General features: G+C 40.3%; 1 long non-coding RNA gene across 1 annotated transcript in view; it reads left to right on the top strand.

Moving 5' to 3' along the window:
- Positions 1-884, top strand: part of LOC139434510 (uncharacterized) — a 385,392-nt gene extending 384,508 nt beyond the window's left edge. The window contains exons 2-3 of the long non-coding RNA XR_011643868.1: positions 659-689; positions 852-884. This is a non-coding gene — a long non-coding RNA (uncharacterized lncRNA). The remainder of the gene's footprint in view (positions 1-658; positions 690-851) is intronic.
- Positions 885-6,000: the final 5,116 nt, after the last annotated feature.

Here is a 6,000-nt window from a genome sequence, read left to right on the forward strand (position 1 = left end):
ACGTTAGTTAGCATTACATTACTTAGCCTTGTCATTTTTAGTAGCCTTACCATGAAGTTATTATTTTATTACATGAAGTAAGAGTAAGAGTAGATGGTAAGTATTTCGTGAAACATTTGAAGAGTAGCCTATACTGCGCCATCCACCGGGTGCTAAGGAAGCAGTCAGGGAGAGTCGAAGGCAGGCAGGGAGCTTTGCATGACAGATTCTTCTGGACGTGTTTCATTGTGATGACAGTAAGGGTGAGTCAATCTGTTTGTTGGAAAGACAGTAGTTGAGTGATTACTGAGAGAAAATGATTAGAAGAGGTAATTATTCAAAGTGTTGTTACTTTAAAGTGTTGTTACTGACCTTTTTCTCTTTTATTTCCTTTCCCTCACCTGTAGCTGCTGAGACCCTGAGGAACATGCACACTGACCTGGCAACCTGATTTCCACTGTACGTAATAGTATTTGGTTATGGTATATTATTTATATACATCAAAGGCACAATGCACCCCCCAGAGACACACATGTATTGAGTGTGATATTGTGCATAGGTCATGTGAAATCATCTTTACACACTAGAAAACTGTAGGAGCGGCAACTTGTTTTGAAATTGTATTTTTAATATCCGAAAATGAAGTTGATCTGTTTTCTTTATTCTTCTCTCTTCCCAGCTCCATCCATCACCGTGCTCTGTTCCTGCAGGTCCTGCTTGCTAATCAATGCTCATATGTTTTCACACAATTACAAATAAAGTCAATGACATGAAGTTGTGCTTCATTCGGAGTCAATAATACATTCATTCTGCCTTCATCCATTCTGCCTTCAACTGCACAATGACTGTGGACTGCACCGACATCCATGTAGCTGCCCCCCCAGTAAGATGAACCAAGCAAAGAGGGTCAACATCATGCCTAAGGACATCCAGCTGCATCCGCGGAGAGAGGGCTTAGACTGACCTGAGACCAGCACACCCAAACACAACGGCTCTTTTAAGAGCCACCTACAGTTTCAAAGAGTTGCAATCCTACGTTATTATAATGATTAAACTGGTTCATGTATCACTTAGTTTACTGAACCGTGATGAATGAAAGAAATTAGTGAGGTAGTGGTTTAAAGAAGTTACAAAGACATTAATATATGAGTGACAGGTCAGTGTAAACACAAGCTTCTGTCAATTATGGATCATTCAAACTATATACAAATAATATGTAATAAAGTTCTAAAACAAGTATTCGGTATATTCCTTGATAGCTTTTGGAGAAGGTTGTTTTTAAGTTTACTAAAAATCTATCGTTTCAACTGTTTCACTTTATAAAAAGGAACAGGTGAGTAGAGCATCATTGAGTTTCTTATTCTGTCAGTAAATTATCCAGATGAAATGTTTATCATTATTTTAGTCAACCCTAAACAAATTGATTGTACCTTTTTAATAATGACCTTACATGGTCGGCAAAGTTAAATTAACTTCAATCAAATCTGTTCTGAGAAAAAACTAATAAATGTTTAAAGATAGGAACTTGCCATCCCACTGAAAAACAGTCCGTAGAGATTTAAAGGCGTAGTTGTAGTTCAGTCCAACGTTTCATTTGGATTCATTTCTCCAACAGTCAACTATTTTCATAAAGAATATATATATTTTTCAAAGTCAACTTTATTGTCAATCTTACTCAGTTTGTGTTTATAGACAAGAGAGATCAAAAAGACGTTTCCAACAATCCCAAATACGAAAAATTAAATTATACAATTTACAGATATGTAATGTATACAAATATATATATATCCTATATACACCATCATGTATAATGATGGTGTATGATGTAGAAGGAAGTGTGGTAGATAACAAGTAAATATAGAGTTACATACAGATCCATGTTACAGCAAAAGATGGAATAACTAAGAAGCACGCAGTATAATAATAATTACATGCAACAATGAAATAACTGCTCAGCGTCTCCACCACAATCCCAATCTGCTGTGTCCTGTTTTCCTCCCCTCTGCATAACACCCCATCACACATACGGAACACAACGCAGAGTCTGAGGGTGTTAAGAGTATGTTTATTTAAATGTCCTCCTCTCTACTGGCCAACACAGGGAGCATATGCTGGGTGTAGAATCTTTCCAGGAGGAGGAGATTTCCATGCCATGCAGGGTCTTTGGGGATGGGGATGATGATCGCCTCCTTCGTGGTCCACACAACAAAGTAGCAGACTCCGGTCTGTGATGTGCAGCTGCCCTTGGACCTGGTGCCAGTATGGGTGATATATGACCCACCCTCCTCACGGAGACAGAAGGATGGTAACTGGGCTGCCTCCGCGATGGTCATGTTCATGTCACCAAAATCCTTGAATCTACACACAGCAAATAAACTCAAATGACACAACGAGATGTAAAAGGAGATCACACATACAGTATAGACTATATAAAACTGTCCGCTTCAATCTGAAGAGCAACTAAAACAAAACACGGGAGTGTACCTTGTTCTTGTGAACACTAATGTAATCTACAGCATACACAGAGACCACGAAGTTCTTAAGGAGAAAACTAGTTACTAAAACAAAACACGTTAGTGTACCTTGTTAGCTAATGTTAGCTAGCTGACATTAACGTTACACATTGCACTCATATTACTCACCGAAACCTTGTAAAGCCGGTCCCGCTGCTCTTACAGAACCGACTAACTCCCCTTTCGTGTATGTACAGCTCTCAACGTGTCCAGACTTGTAGTCACCTCGTTTTATACTTTTATTCTCATTCTGAAAGAAACAGGTGAAACGTGCTAACGTGACGGCCGTCTTTGTGATGGTGACGCGTATTGTGCGAGACGAGAGACCTGTAGTTCACTCAGCGGTTTCACACAAAAAAATGTGTAACTTCACAGTTTTACGACACATTTTTATTTTTTTGACTTGCAAAATATTCTTTTAAATTGACAAACATCATATGAGTCATTCGTGGCACAATTCAAACGGGATCAAAAGATAACCTTTCTCTCTCCATTGACTTCAATGTATAATTTTACGCTTCCGGGGTCCCATGGAGGCTCCCGGAAAGGGAGGGACTTCGCCTCTCTATGGGGTATGTAATTTATTTCAGAGAACACTTTTTGTTATATTCCATGGAATGCTCTTAACGTCCCGATAGCAATGAATATATTAAATGCTTTGACAATAAATACATACACAAATTAATCTCTGGAAGCCGTAGCGCTGTAAAAAGCACGACCAATCATCTGAGCCGCCCGGCTAAAGTAACTGGATGGCCTACCTGCCTGTCAGCCTTCCATCTGGGCACAAACTTATATCGTGCCCTCATTGGTCATGTGCGCGTTCGTGTGTGTTGGAGGAGGGACTCTGTAAGAAAGTCTGAAGGAAGAGGCATATTTTTTCCGGTTGTGTACTTTCAAATTCTAGCGCACTCGAGCTGGTTTCTCCATTCTTATCTTTAACTCTTTTTAGGGTGCAGATATATGTTTTATTTATTTCAAAGTGGGCCCATTTAATAATATTTTTTTCCCCTTCAAATGTGCAGAGGACTCCCCAAGTGCTGTGTTTAATTTATTTTAAAGTAGGCCTGTGTATTATTTTTAATTCTCCTTATAAAAGTTCTTTGTTTCTTATTAGAGGTTAACAGTTTTATATCATGTAATAAATAGCCTAATAAATGCAAAAAAACCTGTAGTTTTTGTCTGATATAACAATAAAAAACTATGAAATATGTTTTGCGGCTCCAGACAAAACATTTTTTGGGAAAAAGGAGCGAAATGGCTCTTTTGGTCAAAAAAGTTGCAGACCCCTGGTCTAACTCTTGCGTGTTTCGCTCCGCTCACTGCCGGTCCGTCTCAGCGGTGGAGCTACAGGATTTCTGCTTCACACACGTTGCATTCCGCTATTTTACTGTCTTTTTCGGACACCTTGAAATACTGTTAGACTGGTGAAGCCATTTTGGCGAGCTTGTTTTGCCGCGCACAGAGAAAAGTGTCATGTATTTTACGTCATGCGATCGGCATGTTTAGAGAGCACCGATCGATCGGTAGAGTGAGTATCGGCCGATCTCGATCGGTGACCGATCGATCGGAGCATCCCTAATAAATACTAAATTAATAGTAAAATAAAGCATAAATACATGAGTAATTCATGAATATATACATAAATCAAGTACATAAATGCATGAATAGAAGTTGGTAAATTAAGAGGGCTCCAATATGTCTTACATTTATTTATTTTCATCCATGTATTTATGCATTTCTTTTTTCTTTCGTATCCTAACTCTACTCTCTTTCTGTCTGGCTCGAGCTACAGCTATAGCTAAGCTTTATGTCATGGACTAACGAAGAGTGGAGTTGATATAAGAAAGTATTAGATAGTGTTAGCTAAAAATGCGACACGAAAAGAACTCCAATGTAGCTTGAATTACTAGGCTTGTTTGAGACACATTGCGGCTCGCCTCGAAAGTAGACGAGAGTAGCCGATCGCAGCCGGGGGAGGTCTCAAAAAGCTCGCCTGAAGTCGGATAGCTCGGAGTCGGCTTCGTCTTCTTCTTCTTCTCTCGGTTTTTTGGCGGATTGCAAACCACTTGAAGGTGCATACCGCCACCTCCGGAGTCGGCTTGACTCGGTTTGCATTTATAAAGAATGCACACATGTGTTTAATCGTTAATGTCAGATATGTACTACTAAGTAAATACATTTGTTCCTGCTCAAGATTAGATTCAACTTTATTGTTATTGCACATATTACAGGTACTGAGACAACGAAATGCAGTTTAGCTTCTAACCAGGTGCAACAAGCAGTGAAGTGGAAAGTAATGTACACAATCTACAGAATAACATATAGAATGAATTGAATGATGAATAAACAGTGGGGTATGAATACACTAGATATCAGCCTGTGAGCAGTATGAACAGTGTGTATGAATATGCTAAGATATATAAAGTATGAAAACGGTAAGCAGTATAGTATAAAATATATAGATATTAATTTCATGATGATAAACATTGTGGAACAATGATGAAAAATGGGAATGGATGTGGCGACGTAAAACTGACACAAAACAACAACAAACTTTTGCCAGCCAATTGGAGAGTTTCATCAGCAGCACATGGTAAAAACCACCAATGAGCGCTCAGCTCGAGATACCAGCGAGCCGTTTCCCCTCAAGCATTTCGCTTCCGCAGCTCGTGGAGAGCAACTGCGCCAACTCGCCTCGCCTCGCTCTCAAGGCTGCGGGCGTCTTTGTCCCGCGAGATTTCAAAGTCTCATGTGGGCGAGCCTCCAGAGCAAGTCGGACAAAATGACTAACCATCATGCAACGCACTAGCAAGACGTTGATCGCAACTGCGCAGGTCTTGCTTGTCTCAAACAAGCCTACTTACTCTCACGAATTCCCGGGTGGTCTGTGCTGCGATCACCGCATTGAGACAGACCGGAAGTACGGTGGCTAAGGCTAAGCTACTACTGTAATTATTGACGCAACCTAAGCGACAGAAACATACATAGCCCTCCTAATAGGGCATTCGGGCTTATGTTTGGAGGGCAACAAAGCACCAAATGTGCTGCTGGCTCTGGTTCATGCTTAGTACAAGCAGCACCCAACTAGCTAGGCCTTGTTTAGCTAGCTAGGCCTCGTTTCGCTAGCTAGCCAGCCAGCCAGCATTGTGGCGCGAAACTAACTGCACGACGAATATACACATGCAGACAAATATATTCGTATAGCATAAACACGTTAAAATAACTGTTCATCTTCAATAACGTATGGTTAAGCAGCGGAATATTAAACAATTAGACTTACCTAAAGTCCGTCGATCGACGGTGTAGGTTGAAACCAAACGCCAAGTCAAGCGGGTAGCACATAGAAAACACCAAGTCTACGTCCAGTGTGAACAGTCAACGTCAGTAACCTCATGCTTTGCGCATGCGCGTTACCTCCCTTCAGGGTCTGCCTCCCCTTTATGGGATTTAATAGAATAAACTGTACTAATTGTCTTACATTCAGTTTATATTCAACATATTCACG

The sequence above is a fragment of the Pseudochaenichthys georgianus genome, chromosome 1 (genome assembly GCF_902827115.2).
Source record: "Pseudochaenichthys georgianus chromosome 1, fPseGeo1.2, whole genome shotgun sequence".
Classification (NCBI taxonomy): Eukaryota; Metazoa; Chordata; class Actinopteri; order Perciformes; family Channichthyidae; genus Pseudochaenichthys; species Pseudochaenichthys georgianus.